Genomic DNA, 21,059 nt, shown 5'->3' with positions numbered 1-21,059 from the left:
TCGGCTGTAAAGAAAGATGTTGTAAAGTCCAGATTATTTCAGGTCGGCTCTGTGAGTATCCGGGAAGATGTGTATGCATGCTAAATTTCTGAAAGGGTCACATGACATGTGATAGATTTGGCGCTAGGACTTTTATTTTATTTTATTTATTTTTTTTTTTTTATTACACAAAAGAAAATGTGGCAAATATAATCTACATACAATGATACACCCCCCCCCCCCCCCCCCCCCCGATATTTCAGCAGAACTCTAAAACTGTGTTCTCTTATCTGTGACCTCCCAGAGGTTGCAAACGACCACTCCCAGAATGCTTTTGGTCAGGCATGCTGGGTGTTGTAGTTTTGCAACCTCCGGAGGTCCACAGTTTGGAGACCACTGCTTAACCTACAAAAAGTATTAACTATTTTAAATACAATGTATACGGAAGTGAGTACCGTATAATCTTACTTTTTAGTTGAAGATTTTGTCCCATGGAACATAATGGGGGAGATTTATCAAAACCTGTGCAGAGAAGAGTGGTGCAGTTTGCCCATAGCAACCAATCAGGTTGCTGCTTTCATTTTCCACAGGCTCTTTAGAGGCCTGTGGAAAATGAAAGAAGCAACCTGATTGGTTGCTATGGGCAACTGCACCACTCTTCCTCTGCACAGGTTTTGATAAATCTCCCCCAATATGCCTAAACATGGCGTGAATTGAGCCCCATTTATTTTGGTTGTTGTCAGGTGTGTGTGTGTGATATTATATATATATATATATATATATATATATATATATATATATATATAATATATATATGTGTATATACAGCTGGGAAACACTGCATCAGAAGGATCCATGTCCTGCTTGGTGTACTTTTTGCTGTACAAACATACATAAATGGAAATATATATATATATATATATATATATATATATATATATATATATATATATATATATAATGTGTCATTATGGGAGTCGTCTGCAGACATATGTAACTATACAGAATCAGTCTGTGGAATGTAACACCTAACGTGGTTTATTTACATACCTTGTTTTGATTTGAATTATTTTCATTTTGAATTATTAATAAATAATATTAATGATTACTATAATTATTACTTTGGTGTATTAGTGGTGAGTTTTTTTTATTTCCTAAAATTGTGACCCCCCCCCCCCCCCCCCCCCGATTGACGTCCTTTTGGCACACATATTATCAATACAAAAAGCTTGTATCTTGAAAAATTTTTTTATATCAAAACACACATTATATACATTTTATTTTTATTTATTTTTTGCTTTTTATAGGAGATTTGCATTAAGTTCTCCTCATATTTACTACATGTGCTTTTCATACGATGGTAACTTTCTGGTGCAAAAGTACAATGGTGTGCCTATATAACCAAACAGGTTTTTATTTATTTTACTCTCTTTTCTGAAAGATAACCTGGGATACACTATGCAGAAAAAACGGAGTGGAAAATCTACTAAATGGCTCATTTTACATAAATAGCTGAAAGTGATGACTTTCTCTGAAAACAGCACTCCCCCTGTCCTCAGGTTGTGTGTAGTATTGCAGCTCATTTAATTGAAGTGTATAGAGCAAGTTGTAATACTACACACAACCTGGGGATTGGTGGGGTGCTGTTTTTGTAAGATATTAGCTCTTTTTTTTTTATTTTATATATTTTTTTAATTCCTTAGATACCCTGTTAATGATGGGTCAATGGGAGTTGCACATGTGTCATGTCGGTGCACGATGAGGGAGGGGATTATTCTGTTTGTGACTCCAATAACGGTTGTGGCAGCCACTGGGAGTTAGTGGGATGTACCTTAAATACTTTGTGACGCCAGGGCACCGTTAATTAGAACCATTGTCGAAGGTGGGAAGCAGTCTTCCAGGGCCAGACACGAGTCAACAAACACACTGACGTTAGGTTACGGTTAACTGCTTTTACTTGTGAAGTTGGTAAAACACAAACAGCTGGCCTTAGTGTGAGAGTGCAGCGTACCCCTTGTGAGCCTTGTTGCCATTCTGAGACTTGTGGTGCTTTTCACAGGACTGAATTGTAGGATTTGCGGTCCTGGTAGCTAGGGTCCTTTCAAGGCACCGTAGACAATTCTGCAGGGGCATGAAGTCCCACCCGCGACTGACACTTGTAGGATGACCAGGAGGAATTCGCTGCATTGTTTTGCACATTCTTGAAGTGTTGAAATACACAATCTTTGGCAATCCTCACACGATTTATGGTCATGAATAAGGTGCTCCCCCTCTATTTTCTAAGCGGTTGGTCAACATGAAGTAAAGTCCTGTAAAATTTTCTGGCACATAAAATGTTGCACGCTCGTGCGGTTTCTTATCATACAGTCCAGACTAGGGAGGTTTTTATAGGCAACCACCTGTATCCTGTTCTTGGCGCCCAAAAACGGTTGTGACGTCGGTGCATGATGAGGGAATTATCCTGTTCGTGGGCACCAAAAATGCTTGTGGCGGCCACTGGGTGTTAGTAGGATGTACCTTGATTACTTCGTGACGCCGTTCATCTTCGAACCACTGTTCAAAGGTGGGAGGCAGTCTTCCTTGGCCAGATAAACACACCGACGTAAGATTACGGTTAACTGCTTTTACTGAGCTTGTGGAGTTGGTAAAACACAAACAGCTGGCCGTAGTGTGAGAGTACAGCGTACCCCTTGCGAGTCTTGTTGTAGGATTTGCTTTTCTGCTAGCTTGGGTCCTCCCAAGGCACTGTAACTGATTCTGCAGGGGCATGTAGTCCACCCGCGAATGACACTTGTAGGATGACCAGGAGTAAACTGAAGTAGGCCTCAGTTTAGGACACACGACTCGCACCTGAGCTTGGCTGTTGCTCAGGAGTCCGGATGGTATTAGACTGAACAATGTCCAGCACTAGACTCAACTAACGCCTCCCCTGTACCTCACAATAGAGGGAGAGACTTTTAGGGTCTCATTGGCTCACATGGGGTTTGCTGCTCCCAAATTTTAAAAGCACAGTAATACATTAAACACACATAGAATAATACCCAAATTAATTAAAAAAAAATATATATATATTTTTATATTACACTACACACATAATTTACAATACTAAGGAACTCCAGTGGGCACAACACTCTGTGCTACCAGGCTGTCCAAGTCAGTCCTCAACCACGGGAAAACCACTTGTGCTGGGACACCACAAACTCCCCCTATAAAACAAAACCGCCCTCAGCGTCCAGTCCCGGCAGGTGAGGGGTGGCGAAGGGCAATCCTGAGGTAGGAGAGGTGCAAATTAAAGTCTCTTCCTGGCGTTGATACAGTTGGTGCCTTTTGATGAAAACCAAATGCTTTGTGCCAATTGGGTATTTTTTATAATTGTGGTAGGGTTTAGTTGCTTTGTAACTGCTTTTGCAATGACAAATGCACAAGTCAAACAAACAAATAACAAGACTTTGCTGTACACCATGGGCTGCAGCAGTACAACTCCAAGGGAACTCCTAAAGGTGGACTGGCGCTGCTGCAGGCTATCATTTCGCAACCCAGTTCGGTGCAATGGGGCCCATTTGTCTTTTAGCACTTCTCCCCACAAATGAGAGAATCCAAGTCCTCCTCCATGGCTACACCCTGGGACAAACATAGGTACACCTCCATCCACAGCAATTTTAACTACCAAGGTGCCACCTTGAATTTCAGGGCCATCATGTTCTTCAAGAGACACTTAGAACATACATCATGAAGAGAAGAGAACATCCTGAAAAACATTTTTACTAACTGTCTGGCATTGTGTTACTATGACAGTAGTATTAGGCAAACAGGATGAAGTAATAAGACAATTTAGGTTGCAAATTCTTGGCAATAATTTAAAGAAAGCACAATGAAAGGAAGACATTATAAGCACAGTTTAAGACTATCTAGGTTATGCAATTTTTCTCCACTAGTCAATCCTAACTAGAAAAATAATTTGAATGGCACGCATAGCATTTATGGCTACCAACCAGGAAGGTATAAGAATATGTAGTTAAGTTCACGACATAAGTCGGGCACATGTAAGCATTTTGGTTACTTCTTGGCCCAAGGCCAGGCACAGTTCTTAAATGTTGCTGGAACTTGGAACAGAACATAAAGCAGTCCTGGGGCATTGATACCTAATGTCCTACTCAGGCTGGTAATAAACAAAAGCAGGAACTGAATAATTCGGGCTTTGACACCAAAAAAGGTATTAAACAAAAACAACTGAGTCAAATAAGGCACATGAAGGGGTGAGCGTTATTGTGTCTCGCCTTCCTTTGCCAAAAAAACAGCTCCCTTCTTTAGTAGGGTGGAGGTTGGGTTCCCATTCCGGTGGGCAACCTTCCTTTTCTTTCCTCATCAGGTGGCGTGGTGGACGAGGAGCTTCTGATTGAGTCACAATGCTCTGGATCAATGAGACCCTTGATAATTGTGAGCAAGAAATGTGGGGGCTCATGGTGACACGACCTAGATTGATGCAGCTCCTGGAACTGCAGATGAAACGGTTGGTGACCGCTTCTTCCGGCAAACCTTCAGGCAAGGGGCGCGGCGCTGTAGTCGAGGAACCTAGTTTCTCCCTCGGCATGGGGGTAGGCAGGGAAATCAGGAAATAATGCAGGGCCCGGAGACCGCAGGTTTATCACCAAAACACCCACCGTGGCAGCGGGGGTGACTTGGGTCGCTTACTGGGCTCTGCCGCTGACTTGTCAGAAGTAGATTCGGCTTCCGGGGACAGGAGCACCAGTTGCCCAGCAAGTAGTTGTGCCAGCTCGGCGATGTCCGTGTGGGGCTTTGATGAAGTGGCGGCTGCCATCTTGGTACACTCACTCGAGGTGCTGTCCGCTATCTTTTTCTCTCCAGTCACCTGAGGCACAAGTGAAGGGCGGAGTCTTGCTGCAGGCTTTATAGCAGGCTCCGTCAAAATGTCCACCAGACGGAAGTACGTCATCCGTGCAGCCTCTTCAACAGCCCCCCTGTGCAACAAGGGGGGGGGGGGGTCATTTGAGTTCCACTTAGGCTTTGGCACAGCAACTTTGTCCCCCGCACCCAGGGACGGGGCGTTTCATCTGGCAGGAATTCTTTGCGCACTTTGTGCTCGCTAAGTTAACACCTGCTAGTGGCGGATTGGTATCTGTGGTGCAGCATGAATTCGCTGCATTACTTGCACATTCTTGAGGCGTTGAAATACACAATCTTTGGCAATTTTCACACGATTCTATGGTCGCGAATAAGGTGCTCCCCCTCTATTTCATAAAGCGCAAGTCAACATGAAGTAAAGTCCTATAGAGTTTTCTGGCACATAAAATGTTGCACGCTCCATGTGGTTTCTTAGCATACAGTCCCAGACTAGGGAGGTTTTATAGGCACACACCTGTATCCTGTTCTTGGCGCCAAAAAAACGTTGTGACGTCTGTGCACGATGAGGGAATTATCCTGTTTGTGATGCCAAAAAACAGTTGTGGCGGCCACTGGGTGTTAGTAGGATGTACCTTGATTACTTTGTGACGCCGTTTATTCGAACGCAGTTTGAAGGAGGGAAGCACGATGAGTCGATAAACACCGACGTAAGATTACGGTTTAACAGCTTTTACTGAGCTTGTGGAGTTGGTAAAACACAAACAGCTGGCCGTAGTGTGAGAGTGCAGCGCACCCCTTGCGAGCCTTGTTGTAGATTTGCGGTTCTGGTAGCTAGGGTCCTCCCAAGGCACTGTACTGATCCTGCAGGGGCATGTAGTCCACCCGCGAATGACACTTGTAGGATGACCAGGAGTAAACTGAAGTAGGCCTCAGCTTAGGACACACGACTCGGCACCGGAGTCTGGATGGTATTAGACTGAACAATGTCCAGCACTAGACTAACTCCTGCCCTGCACCTCACTATAGAGAGGGAGACTTTTGGGGTCTCACTGGCACACATGGGGTTTGCTGCTCCCAAATCTTTAAAGGCACAGTAAGACATACATACATACATACATACATACATACATACATACATACATACATAGAATAACCAAATTAATTTTAGAAAAATATTATTTTATATAACACTATATACATCATTTATAATAAGGAACTGCCCAAGTCAGTCCTCAACCACGGGACAGCCACTTGCGCTGAGACACCACAGATGTAGGTAACTGTTCAGATACATACTGTATTTGATTAAACTTTTAAACAGTTCTATTGGTAGTATCCCCTAAACGTGATGTGAATTGAGCCCTACTTGGTTACTAGCTGCGGACAGATATGTATACATTTGTCTGTCAATTTCCAACATTCTTTGCTCTCTCAGGAGGCATGGCTGGATCATGTCTCTGAGATCAAGCCCCGCCCCCTAAGTGATGTCACCACATCTGACCCGCTCTCACAGCCTACATCACCATCTCCTTGTAATACTATAAACATATGTTTATACATTATATGGGACATTTAGGAATGAGGAGTGCTTTCTGCATGCTGCTGTGGTGGTCCAGTATGGGACTTGTTACCCTGTACTCTTTCTGCCCTGTCAGGCAGCCTCCCTGCAGTGTCCCCTGCGCGCCCCCCCCCCCCCCCCCCCCCCTTTGCATCTGTTCTACTGTAATTGTATATTAGCCTCTATGTTATGTATATAAGAATGTTGCATCTTTAAGAAAGGTTAACAGTAGAGATGAGTAAAAAAGTTGCAGTACTCCGATTCTGCATGAACCTCGGGGCTCGGTGGTTTCTGACTTTATCCTGCATAAATTAGTTCAGCTTTCTGGTGCTCCGGTAGACTGGAGACTCTCCTAGGACTGTATCCACCTTTTCCAGCCACCGGAGCACCTGAAAGCTGAACTAATTTATGCAGGAAAAGTCATCAACTGCCGAGCCGAGAAGTTCATGCAGAATCGAATCACTGTAACTTCGCTCATCTCTAACATGTGATCACCAGTTGTCATGTGATTGTTACCCAGGAGATATCAGTGTCCAAGTGACTTAAGGGTGACCAATGGGACCCCACTAGAGTCTCCCCCATAAAAGCCCTGGGAGGAGTCTCTTAGTTCTTGAGTCTTTGCTGAGGTGCAGTCGAGCCTAGGAGTCTGGAGTCATAGGAGCCTCAAGTCAAGTCTACAAGTAAGATACAGTCACAGCTTAGTCTGTCTCCAGTCAAGTCAAGTCAGTCACTTTCATCTATTGTCAAGTCAGCGTGGCCTGCACTAAATTGTCCAAAACCACTGCAAGTCCCAGCAAGCCCTTAAGGTCTTTGAAGTCACTGGTCACCTCTGTGGGCCCTGGCTGAACTGTATAGACTTCACCATCTGTCACTCAGTAAAGCTACCGTTGTCCGTAACTTGTCGTCAGAGACTTTATTGCCCCCGTGCCTAGCCCAGGATGCAGCAGTATACTTTCAGGTGGTATTGAGGATAAACCACACCCTGGCGTCACGAATACAAAAGGAGTGCTGTGGGAGAGGAGTAGGCAAGGTGGGAGGGCCATTCTGAAGAGCTGAGGGAAAGCAATTCATTCTGGGAATTGTAGTACTTTTCAACCAGGAAGTAGTGACAGTTTATGGGTAGAGAAGAGGACAACAACCACAAAACAAACTGTCTTTTATGGTGATGAAGGTGAAGCACGCTACTGCACGCTTCTCCCAATTTGTTCCGGTAAAAACTTTTGACACATCACAAAAACCTAATTTTTTTTTATTTATTTTTTTATGACTGGTTCAGTTTAGCTAAAGCAAAGCTTTTATGTCTTGTTCCAAGTACGTAAGCATTGTCCCAGAGGTAACCCGAGCTATTAAAGGGGTATTCCAGGCAAAAACTTTTTTTATATATATATCAACTGGCTCTGGAAAGTTAAACAGATTTGTAAATTACTTCTATTAAAAAATCTTAATCCTTCCAATAGTTATTAGCTTCTGAAGTTGAGTTGTTGTTGTTTTCTGTCTAACTGCTCTCTGATGACTCACGTCCCGGGAGCTGTGCAGTTCCTATGGGGACATTTTCCCATCATGCACAGCTCCCGGGACGTGACATCATCATAGAGCAGTTAGACAGAAAACTTCAGAAGCTAATAACTATTGGAAGGGTTAACATTTTTTAATAGAAGTAATTTACAAATCTGTTTAACTTTCTGGAGCCAGTTGATATATATAAAAGTTTTTGCCTGGAATACCCCTTTAACTACCGCACGTTTTAACTATATACCTGTCCATATAGTTGATAGCATGCTGGGAAAACACCTTTTAACACATTATTGTAAATGTTAAACAATTGGGACGACAAAGCTTTACAAGTTGAAAGTGTACTCCATTGCCCCAGCGTTCTGAACATTTTGTTCCGAACGCTGGGTGCGGGCTGTGGGGGTCGTGACTTCAGGGCCACGCCCCCTCAATGCAAGTCTATGGGAGGGGGCGTGACCACGCCCACTCCCATAGACTTGCATTGAGGGGGCGTGGCGTGACCGTCACGTAACGACCCCAGCAGCCTGCACCCAGCGTTCCGAACACTGGGGCAATGGAGTACCCCTTTTAAGAAGTTTGTCATACGATAGTAGCATGAAAATTGCGTCTACGGTACAATTCCCCGCATTGCTATTAGTGTTGAGCGCAAATATTCAAAATGCTAATTTATACAGAGAATATTGGCACTTAGCGACATTGCAAATAATTAGAATATAGTGATATATATTCGAAATGATGAATATTAGTTTGTTTTTTCTTTTTCTTTTTCTCAAATACAAGCGGATTTGCAAATATTAGCGAATATCGGCAATTCCAGTCAGAGGACACTGATCCCTCCCTCCTATTAGGTGAAAGATATAACCACGCATGCGCTCTATGCGAATTTCATTACAAATTTTCGTCTGGGGAAAAAAAAGAGGAATGAACATAGCAAATATGCAAATTTCAAGAATATAGGACGAATATTCGTCCAAATATTCACAAAATATGGCAAATTCCAATATGGCCCCTGCCGCTCATTACTAATTGCTATAAATGATGAGTATTGCTTTTGCGTAAGCCGTGTGTATGTGAGTAATCCTTGTAGGATGACCAGTTGACATAAGATTTGGGCTAGGCCTCTCCTCAGAGCACACGACACACAGCACACCTGAGCCAAGCTGTAGCTCAGGAGCCACTAGACTGAATGGGGTCTAGCACTGGACTATAAGGGTAAGTTCTTATTGGCAGGCAGGGTCACATGGGGTTCACTGCTCTCATTTAAGGGTACAGTAACACAGAAAACATATACACATAACAAGAATATATAATTGATTTAGATAAATATTACTTTGCAATAGAATAAAACCCTAATTAATATAGCAATAAGTCCTTTTGTGGACCCAACACCTTGTGCTGCCCGAGACAGTCCAAAGCCACAGGACAGATATTGGTGCTGGGACACCACAGTAGGAGCCACAGAGCTTCCAAATATGTAAATATTATTATATACTTATAATAAATATATAATCTACAGTATGGCTGGTAAAGTGGCAGCCATACACAAATTAGTACTGGGCGGTATACCGGTATGGATTTTTGCCCATACCGCTATACCGGTCGGGCCCCTCCCCCACCCTCCGAGTCAATAAAAAAAATTAAACTTACCCGTAATGGGGGTGGTCCGGGCCATCCATCCTTCCTGTAGTGTCCGGCGGCATTCCGGGTGGAGGGTGAACCGGTCCGGGCTGTCCTTCTCCCGGGTGTGCTCTTCTCCACTCCGGGCAGGCTCCGGCCTAGTACGCTGCATAGACGCCGCTACGCCGTGACGTCAGGTGTGTCGCTGCGCAGCGGCGTCTATGCAGCGTTACTAGGCCGGAGCCTGGCCGGAGTGGAGAAGAGGACCCCCGGAGAAGGAGGACAGCCCGGACCGGTTCACCCTCCTCCCGGAATGCCGCCAGACACTACAGGAAGGATGGATGGCCCGGACCACTCTCCCCGGACGGTCCCTGCAGCAACTGGGAAGGTGAGTCAGGGTTCTGGGATGGACAGGGGTCTGTATAATATACTGTACCTACAGTAGGCCCTCCAGCTGTTGCAAAACTACAACTCCCAGCATGCCCAGACAGCCAACGGCTGTTCGGGCATGCTGGGAGTAGTAGTTTTGCAACAGCTGGAGGCACCCCTAGTTGGGAAACACTGCCCTATACTATACACTACTATATAGTCCAACATGCTGGGAGTAGTAGTTTTGCAACAGCTGGAGGCACCCCTGGTTGGGAAACACTGACCTATACTATACACTACTATATAGTCCAACATGCTGGGAGTTGTAGTTTTGCAACAGCTGGAGGCACCCCTAGTTGGGAAACACTGACCTATACTATACACTACTATATAGTCCAACATGCTGGGAGTTGTAGTTTTGCAACAGCTGGAGGCTGTAGGGTTGTTTGTTACATCTATTTAAAAGGGTACTCCACTGCCCCAGTGTTCAGATCGTTTAGTTCCAAAAGCCCATTTAGTTCCGCTACACCACCTCAATGCAAGTCTCAATGTAAAAAAAAAAATACTGTCATACCGTGATAGTTTTCGAAAAATACCGTGATACTCATTTTTGGTCATATCGCCCAGCACTAACACAAATATCCCATTACACACCAATACGCTCCAGCCATTTTCCCTCGGGTATGAATTACCAACCACCATGTTTCAGCAACATGCCTTTACATGGAAAGTTCCAGGCATATGCCCCACAACTAGAGATGAGCGAACTTACAGTAAATTCGATTAGTCACGAACTTCTCGGCTCGGCAGTTGATGACTTTTCCTGCATAAATTAGTTCAGCTTTCCGGTGCTCCGGTGGGCTGGAAAAGGTGGATGCAGTCCTAGGAGACTCTTTCCTAGGAATGTGTCCACCTTTTCCAGCCCACCGGAGCACCGGAAAGCTGAACTAATTTACGCAGGATAAGTCATCAACTGCCGAGCCGAGAAGTTCATGACGAATCGAATTTACTGTAAGTTCGCTCATCTCTACCCACAACCTTAACGGAAGCCTCCAGTACCACTGTCCATTTTATATATTACTCCCTATTGACTTTCTGCTATCATCTGGCCGCATTAATAATTTTTTATTTATTTTTTGCAAAAAAATAAAAATAAATACACTGTGTGGTGAAAGTGGAAACCCAGCCTTATTGTAGTTTTATTAGTTCCAATTTGATCATGAGACCTTTTTAAAGGGTATTCCGCCGCTAAGCATCTTATCCCCAATCCAAAGGACCGGGATTAGATGTCTGATCGTAGTGGATAAGATGTCTAGGGGCGGAGTACCCCTCTAAGTGACCCCAGATCTGGGCCTAGAACAGTAAAACCATCGCACTGAATCGGGGGCACTTGGAGTCGGTATAAATTCATCCAATAACCCATAATCTGTTGTTGTACAGAATGTAGACATAGGGGACTTAGGCGGGGAAGTTCCACGTGACTGCAGGGTTAGACTACAAATGCAGATTTTTTTATGTCTGTTGCCATGGCGACACATACTTATGCATTGGAGCAGCAGTCACATAACTTCAGAATTATATAATTATTGCTTCATATTAGATCAGTGGTTCTTAACCTTGTTGGAGGTACTGAACCCCACCAGTTTCATATGCGCATTCACTGAACCCCTCTTAATTGGAAAAATAAAATATGATTTTTTCAAATTCAAAACCTAGGAGGTATATATTTAAGTATATATGTATACACAGGTGCACAAAATGAACAAAACCATTAAGAACAAAGAACAAAACCACGAAAACATGATTTTCACACAAAAACATAATGAATATTTACAGGCAGTGTTCCCCCACATATTCGGCCCTAATGCAGGGGTCCTCAAACTTTTTAAACAGGGGGCCAGTTCACGGTCCCTCAGACCATTGGAGGGCCGGACTATAGTTAAAAAAAAAAACTATGAACAAATTCCTATGCACACTTATATATCTTATTAGTGGACTACCCCTTTAAGTACGCAGCACAGTCGTCGTCGTCCCCCCCCCCCCCCCACATTAGGTAGGCAGCACAGTACCCCCCCACATTAGGTTGGCAGTATAGTTCCCCCACATTAGGTTGGCAGTATAGATTCCCCCCCCCCCCCACACACACACACATTAGGCTGGCAGTATAGTCGTCCCCCCCCCCCCCCCTCTCCACATTAGGTTGGCAGTATCAGTCCCCCCACATTAGGTTGGCAGTATCAGTCCCCCCACATTAGGTTGGCAGTATAGTTCACCCCCCCCCCCCCCCCCCACATTAGGTTGGCAGTATAGTTCAGCCCCCCCCCCCCCCCCACATTAGGTTGGCAGTATAGTTTACCCCCCCCCCCCACATTAGGTTGGCAGTATAGTTTACCCCCCCCCCCCCACATTAGGTTGGCAGTATAGTTCCCCCACATTAGGTGCAATATAGTCCCCACATTAGGCCGGAAGTATGTTCCCCCACAATAGGTGCAGTATAGTCCCCCCACATTAGGTGCAACATAATCCCCCACATTAGGTTGACAGTATGTTCCCCCACATTAGGTGCAATATAGTCCCCCACATTATGCCATAGCAGGACCGGAGGATCGGTGGTCGGAACACCGAAGCTGACGCGCCGCTGGTAAACCCTTACCAACTGCCAGCGGGCGTCCTTGCTTCTTCTCCGCTCCTCCGCGCTCTGTTGCCATGGGCGCACGCATGGGACGTCAGCGACATCCCTGCGTGCGCTAGTTCCCGGCAGTCCCCGCGTTTTTAATGTAAACGCGGGGCCGCAGGGACTTAACAGAGGCGTCCCTGTGTTCCGAAAGCATCTTACGGAACACAGGGATGTGCCGAGGCAAAAACACCCGGCAGGCCTCCCCCGCCGAACCCCCGAGACTGACTCACCGAACCCCCGGGGTTCGATTGAAGCCAGGTTAAGAACCACTGTATTAGATGCATTGGAGGGCTAATAAAAGAAATAAAAATTAAGTTACTGCTGTTCACAAAAAAAAAAAAATATTTTAAATGACACCTACTCTCTCAGGTATGTGCAAAATGGATGCCTTGAATCTCAATGTATGCTTGGCTGCCAAATAGATATCTTCTTCACCCGGTTTTTCTTCTGTCCTCTGTGGTGGGAAAACCCCATGTATAATAGACAGGAACTTCCAAATTCTTTTGTCAAGCTGCTCTGTGTGTACACTATAATTTTTGATGCTTAGTCTTTCACTTGGTTATGATTTACTATACTAAATTTTTGTGTCTCTAGTACTCTGAGTGCACATGGGTGTAGTGTTCTTAAAGGGGTACTCCATTAGAAAAAAAATTAAATTAACGGGTGTCAGAAAGTTAAACAGATTTGTAAATGACTTCTATTTAAAAAATCTTAATCCTTCCAGTACTTATCAGCGGCTGACCTTTCTGTATGACCACAGTGCTCCCTGCTGACACCTCTGTCTGTTTTAGCCCCCCCCCCCCCATAGCAAACCTATCCTATCCTGTTCTGGACAGGTCCTGACATGGACAGAGGTGTCAGCAGAGAGCACTGTGGTCAGACAGAAAGGAAATTCAAAAATAATGTGTAAAATAACTTCATGTGGAGTATACAGCAGCTGATAAGTACTGGAAGGATTAAGATTTTTAATATAGAAGTAACTTACAAATCTGTTTAGCTTTCCGTTTTAACTTTCAACCCATAAAGAATGGTGAAAATCATATCAGGCGTAGGGTATCTATATGTTAAACAAACTATGTAGATGTTTACGTCATGAATACCTGGTGTTTAATAAGCCATAAAGTGTTCAAGAGACTACAAAAATAAAACAACAAAAGAAAAACTCCAGCTTTGTTATACACACCCTTCATAGTAGTGACAAGGCAATTTTTGTGATCTCACTGCTTTTATTGAGACAACAAGAGCCCCCTCCATGGTGCACATTCATTTATTTTTCAGGGGGCGGGGCCAGAGCTAGGCTGTTCGCCAACACTACACAGGGGCTTCATTTCCCTTACTTCTCTGGCAAATCACAGCACATCACATATGCCTCTGCTATACTATGACTAGTGATGAGCATCAGGGGCCATATTCGAATTTGCTATTTTTGCAAATATATGGATGAATATTCATCCTATATATTCAAAATTCGCATATTCGCTATGTTCACTCTTTTTTTAAATTTTTTATTTATTTATTTTTTTCCATGCAAAAATTTGTAATGAAATTCCCACCTGAAAATCTCATCCAAGAGAAGGGAGGCATCAGTGTCCAGTCTGGAAGTACAGATATTCGCATAAATTCGCATAAAAAAAACTAATATTCGTCATTACGAATATCACTATATTCTAAATATTCGCAAAATCGTGAAGTGCCGATATTAATGGTAAAAATTAGCGTTTCGAATATTCGTGCTCAACACTAACTATGACGCTGTGCTGATGAAAGTGCACTGGACTGAACTGCGCTGGGCTGATTTACACGATACAGTACTATAGATGGCATGGCGAGGCAGAAAGTGACACACTGGAATTGCAAGGCGTAATGGCCGGCATTTATCATTGTAGGTGTAAGTGAAGCATTTATCATTGTAGGTGTAAGTGAAGCATTTATCATTGTAGGTGTAAGTGAAGCATTTATCATTGTAGGTGTAAGTGAAGCATTTATCATTGTAGGTGTAAGTGAAGCATTTATCATTGTAGGTGTAAGTGAAGCATTTATCATTGTAGGTGTAAGTGAAGCATTTATCATTGTAGGTGTAAGTGAAGCATTTATCCTTGTAGGAGTAAGTGAAGCATTTTTCTATCTTTTTTTTTTTTTTTTTTTTTTTTTTTTTTTTTTTTGTGTGTGTGTGCTGGTGATGTGTAGGAGCACCAAATTTATTAAATGGTCACATTTTCTGAAATTTCTCTCTTCACATACACCAAAAAGCTAAGCTAAGGCTGGGTTCACATGACTTTTTCCTCCCATACGGGAGCGCATACGGCAGGGGGAGCTAAACCGTATGCCTTTCTATGCGCTCCCGTATGTAATTCATTTCAATGAGCCGGCCGGAGTGAAACGTTCGGTCGGCTCATTTTTGTGCTGTATGCGCTTTTTCACCGGACCTAAAACCACGGTTTTAGGTCCGGTTGTAAAAGCGCATACGGAGCAAAAATGAGCCGACCAGACCGAACGTTTCACTCCGGCCGGCTCATTGAAATGAATGACATACGGGAGCGCATACGAAGGCATACGGGAGCGCGAGGTTTTAGCTCCCCCCTGCTGTATGCGCTCCCGTATGGGAGAAAACGTGATGTGAACCCAGCCTTAGTCCGGGCAGGTGTCGTTTTAGAAACTTTTCAGTGACTTTGCGCTTTTTTTTTTTTTTTTTTTTGCGCCGTTTCACAAAACGTGAAATGTATATATTCATACACACACGATGCTGCATTTGACTCAGCGTTTTTCCGTTTTAATTTTTTCCTCATCACCTTCTAAAAATCATAACTCTTTCAATTTTGCACCTAAAAATCCATATGATGGCTTATTTTTTGTGCAACCAATTCTACTTTGCAGTGACATTAGTCATTTTACCAAAAAATCCACGGCGAAACGGGAAAAAAAATCATTGTGCGACAAAATTGAAGAAAAATTTTCATTTAGTTACTTTTGGGGGCTTCTGTTTCTACGCAGTGCATTTTTTGGTCAGAATAACACCTTATCTTTATTCTGTAGGTCCATACGGTTAAAATGATCCCCTACTTATATAGGTTTGATTTTGTCGCACTTCTGGAAAAAATCATAACTACATGCAGGAAAATGTATACGTTTAAAATTGTCATCTTCTGACCCCTATAACTTTGTTATTTTTCTGTGTATGGTCCAGTATGAGGGCTCATTTTTTGCGCCGTGTTCTGAAGTTTTTATCGGTACCATTTTTGTGTTGATCGGATTTTTTAATCGCTTTTATTCATTATTTTATGATATAAAAAGTGACCAAAAATACGCTATTTTGGACTTTGGAATTTTTTTGCACGTACGCCATTGACTGTGCGGTTTAAATAAAGATATAATTTTATAGTTCGGACATTTACGCACGCGTTGATACCACATGTTTGTTTTTATTTACACAGTTTTTTTTCTTCTTTATGGGAAAAGGGGGGTGATTCAAACTTTTATTAGGGAGGGGGTTATATGACCTTTAACTTTTTCCACTTTTTTTTTTTGCAGTGTTCTAGCTCCCGTAGGGACCTATAACACTGCACACACTGATCTCTTATACTGATCATTGTTATCCCATAGGGACCTATAACACTGCACACACTGATCTCCTATGCTGATCCCTGCAAAGCCATAGCTTTGCATGGATCAGTCAAATAGGGGCCCGATTGCTCAGGCTTGGAGCAATCAAACCCCGATCGGACGCCGCAGAGAGAGGTAAGGAGACCTCTGCCTGCATCCCAGCTGATCGGAACATCGAGATTTTATCGCGATGTCCTGATCAGCCCGACTGAGCTGCCGGGAAGCATTTACTTTCTTTTTTAGATGCGGCGATCAACTTGGTTCGCCGCGTCTGAAGGGTTAACCGCGCTGCACAACGATCGATGCCGCGCGCTGTTAGCCCAGGGTCCCGGCTATCGTTAGCAGCCGGGACCGACCCGGTGTGATGCGGGGTCACAGCGTGACCCCGTTTTTCACACCGGGACCGGGCTCAGGGCGTACAGGTACGCCCTGAGTCCTTAAGAGGTTAAAATTATTCAAGCAGTCCGATAAGAGGAAACAGAATAATTTTTAATTGCCTGACATACAACGTGAACCTTTGTGAATATAAAGAACTTGCTGACCACACTTGCTGAAAACCAATGCTTTCTAGTTTGTCAATAAATATTATTGGATATTTAAAGGGGATAAGATGCCTGATCACGAGGGTCCCGCTGCTGGGGACCCCCGTGATCTTGCACGCCGCACACTGTTTGTAATCAGTCCCCAGATCGTGTTCGTTCCGGGACTGATTAACGGCCACCAAAGGGCCGGCGGCGTGTGACGTCACACCTCCGCCCCACCCCTCAATGCAAGCCTATGGGAGGGGGCGTGATAGCTGTCACGCCCCCTCCCATAGGCTTGCATTGAGGGGGTGGAGCGTGACATCACACGGGGCGGTGGTGTGATGTCACACGCCGCCGGCCCTGTGGTCGCCGGTAATCAGACCCGGAGCGAACACGCTCTGGGGACTGATTATAAACGGGGTGCGGCGTGCAAGATCATGGGGGTCCCCAGCGGCGGGACCCCCGTGATCAGGCATCTTATCCCCTATCCTTTTGGATAGGGGATAAGATGTCTAAGTGCCGGAGTACCCCTTTAAGCAAATTTGCAATTCAGCACATTGACCCCTAAGGAACAGGTTGGTTGTCAGATAACTGTACCCGAAACTTGTCTAACTAAACTCTGCTATAATATTACCTACACATTTAATATTGATTTAACTTTCTATGTTTTCTTTTTATATTTTACTTCAGGGGAAAATACATTTGGCTGTGATTTTTGGGTGTTGACAGGTTACTAATAGGTCACAGCCACTACAGACTACAGAGATTCAGTAGAACAGTGACTCATGTTTGTCTTTGGGTTACGTTCACCACAACCCCTGTATCCTTCCAATAATAACTTTCAACAGAAATATTTGTATGATACTGTAGCTATAATATATTTATAAAGGTGTGCTCACTCATACCTACTATAAAACTGTATTTAAAAAAATATATATATATATTATAACAACTACTATAACACTGCTCCTATGTACAAGAATATAATACTATAATACTGCCACCTATATACAAGAATATAACTACTATAATACTGCCACCTATATACAAGAATATAACTACTATAACACTGCTCCTATATACAAGAATATAACTACTATAATACTGCCACCTATATACAAGAATATAACTACTATAACACTGCTCCTATATACAAGAATATAACTACTATAACACTGCTCCTATATACAAGAATATAACTACTATAATACTGCCACCTATATACAAGAATATAACTACAATATTACTGCTCCTATATACAAGAATATAACTACTATAATACTGCTCCTATATACAAGAACATAACTACTATAATACTGCCTCCTATATACAAGAATATAACTACTATAATACTGCCCCCTATATACAGGAATATAACTACTATAATACTGCCTCCTATATACAAGAATATAACTACTATAATACTCCTCCTATATACAAGAATACAACTACTATAATACAGCTCCTATATACAAGAATATAACTACTATAATAATGCTCCTATATACAAGAATATAACTACTATAATACTGCCTCCTATATACAAGAATATAACCACTATAATACTGCTCCTATATACAAGAATATAACTACTATAATACTGCTCCTATATACAAGAATATAACTACTATAATACTGCTCCTATATACAAGAATATAACTACTATAATACTGCTCCTATATACAAAAATATAACTACTATAATAATGCTCCTATATACAAGAATATAACTACTATAATACTGCTCCTATATACAAGAATAGAACTACTATAATACTGCCCCCTATATACAGGAATATAATTACTATAATACTGCCCCTATATACAAGAATATAACTACTATAATACTGCTCCTATATACAAGAATATAACTACTATAATACTGCCCCTATATACAAGAATATAACTACTATAATACTGCCTCCTATATACAAGAATATAACTACTATAATACTGCTCCTATATACAAGAATAGAACTACTATAATACTGCCCCCTATATACAGGAATATAATTACTATAATACTGCCCCTATATACAAGAATATAACTACTATAATAATGCTCCTATATACAAGAATATATCTACTATAATACTGCTCCTATATACAAGAATACAACTACTATTATACTGTTTCCAACTGATATAAAGATGTAGAATTCCCATCTGTATGTTCGCATTGAAGCTGAGGTTGGCTCCTGCAGGCTTGGCCATGTAGGTGCTGTAACCGTCACACACTCCTCTGATATTACCGCAGACTCATTAGTACATGTCACCTGTCACAGCTTCCCGTAGATAGCGCCCTGACTCCCTAAGGATTTCATTATGTTGTGTACAGGCAGATCCTCGGATAGTTATATTTGGTCTCATATCCAGCCATGTAATGAGCTGACATGGGATTTTAGTCCCCCTCTCTATATTAAATACATGGATTATTGGTGTATGGTTTAACCATGTGAGGTCCATCATTGTATAGAATATCTAAATAGCGGTATAATGTGTGTGTATGTATATATGTATATTGCCAAGACTGATCCTAAATCTGCTGGTGCAAAATATTTATAGGTAACAACAATATACATAGAATACTCCATACATACTGTTATCTAATAACTGTGTGATATGGTATCTATTGAATACTGCTATGTCGTTATTAATATTGGACAGCTGGAGGCACCCTGGTTAGGAAACACTGTCATTAGTGATATGTGGCCATAGACCTAAAACATCTCTACTGCTATGTGATGTCCCAGTATGGGATATAGTCCCGTACAGTACTTAGGCCCTGTCAGGTTGAGTCCCTCTGTGTCCTAGGGGCTCTCCTGCAGTGTCTTCCCCCATAGTGTTCTATGCATTATGTATACAGGACCTTTTGAGTTAATCACATGATACTGTTGTCATATGTTTTGTTACCCAGAGAGCACCAGCAAATCAGGTTACCTACAGCTTGACCTATGGGCTCGTTGCTCAGCCCCCCTTTATAAGAGGGGGAGGTACTACAATCGCTCTTGTGATTCATTCTCTGCTGAGGTCAAGTCCAGTCCAGACGTCTCAGAGCCAGTGTCCAGCACATCTGGAGGCCTCAAACTAAATTACAGCCACAGGTCAGTAAGTCAAGGCATCTTTGTCTGATGTCACTATCTACAGTCAAGTCTATTATAGTCAGCGTGGCTGTGCTAAAGTCTGTCAACGTCACTGCAAGTCCCAGCAAGCTGCGAGGTCCCCTGTGTTACCGGTCACCTCTCTGGGATTCTGGCCGAACTGTAAAGACTGTTACCATCTGTCTACCTCAGTAAAGCTACCGTTAACCCTAACCTGGTCTTGGACTCTTATTTGCCCTGCCTAACTAGGACTAGAGGAGTTACCTTCGGATGGTTACATGGGCAAACCACGCCCTGGAGTCACGAACATTTAGAGGTTAATACCATCTGCCCCTGGGCTACAACATCTGCCCCATACACCTCAGGTCGCACCCCCGTGGCTCACCACAGCTGTGTGTTGTGTACACAATGGCGGTTTCATGTGACGCTACGGTAGATGCTTTTAAACAGTGAAACCTATTGTAAGGTAAATGTTTGTTAGGCTTTACGTATTGATATAAAAGTTCAACTCGGTCACCTTACGAGAGGAAACTGAGTCATGTCTGGTTCCTGAGAGAGGTTCCGCCATTACCTCACCTTCTACCTCACTCCACTAGGCACAAGGAAGCGTAGCACTTATAGAAAGTGACTCAAAGTATGGTGCCATATTATAGCCTTGGTATTCATAACCCAGAGGACATAAGAGAAATCATGGAAAGATGCACTGTCTTTCCAGGTTTTCTCTATACGCTACAGATGTTCAGGATGATTTCCATTGGTGACACGGCAGACGTCTAGGTGGTAGTCCATTTCTGTCCAGAGGCCTCCAGCATCTCCTCAGATATGGACTCCGCTGTGTCAGTGATGCGTTGATGCACTACATGTAGCCTCCATAGAAAGAAAACACAAGGTGTTAGATTGTGGAGGCCAGCACAACATTGGCGCGGTCCTCTTCCAATAGGCCCGGCTCGTCAATGCTAAAGTCACTGAGTTTCGGTTTGTCGTCTGGTTTCGGCTTCTGAAGAAGATGTAGCTTGTATGGCTTACAACGCAGACATTTTTAAAAGATACTCTATACTGTGGTTTACTATGCTGGGCTTGGTTGCTATGGATGGTAGTGTGATTGGTTGCTATGGATGGTAGTGTGATTGGTTGCTATGGATGGTAGTGTGATTGGTTGCTATGGATGGTAGTGTGATTGGTTGCTATGGACTATGCTGGGATTGGTTGCTATGGATGGTAGTGTGATTGGTTGCTATGGATGGTATTCTGATTGGTTGCT

At 43.1% G+C, this 21,059-nt stretch overlaps 1 protein-coding gene across 3 annotated transcripts in view; it reads left to right on the top strand.

Annotated features, from left to right (window-relative positions):
• TMPRSS2 (transmembrane serine protease 2) overlaps positions 1–21,059 on the top strand; it is a 75,703-nt gene that overhangs the window by 1,142 nt on the left and 53,502 nt on the right. The window contains exon 1 of one of the 3 annotated variants that reach the window (XM_056560914.1): positions 7,042–7,080. The exons of 1 other annotated variant lie outside the window; for it this stretch is intronic. The gene's annotated coding sequence lies outside the window, so the exon portion shown is untranslated. Of the gene's footprint in view, positions 1–7,041; positions 7,081–19,732; positions 19,802–21,059 lie in introns of those variants that run through there. One more of the 3 variants, XM_056560913.1, reaches the window with a different exon arrangement.

The sequence above is a fragment of the Hyla sarda genome, chromosome 2 (assembly GCF_029499605.1).
Source record: "Hyla sarda isolate aHylSar1 chromosome 2, aHylSar1.hap1, whole genome shotgun sequence".
In the NCBI taxonomy this organism is placed as follows: Eukaryota; Metazoa; Chordata; class Amphibia; order Anura; family Hylidae; genus Hyla; species Hyla sarda.
Note: the sequence above shows the minus strand (reverse complement) of the source record. Positions and strands in the feature narration are given on the sequence as shown.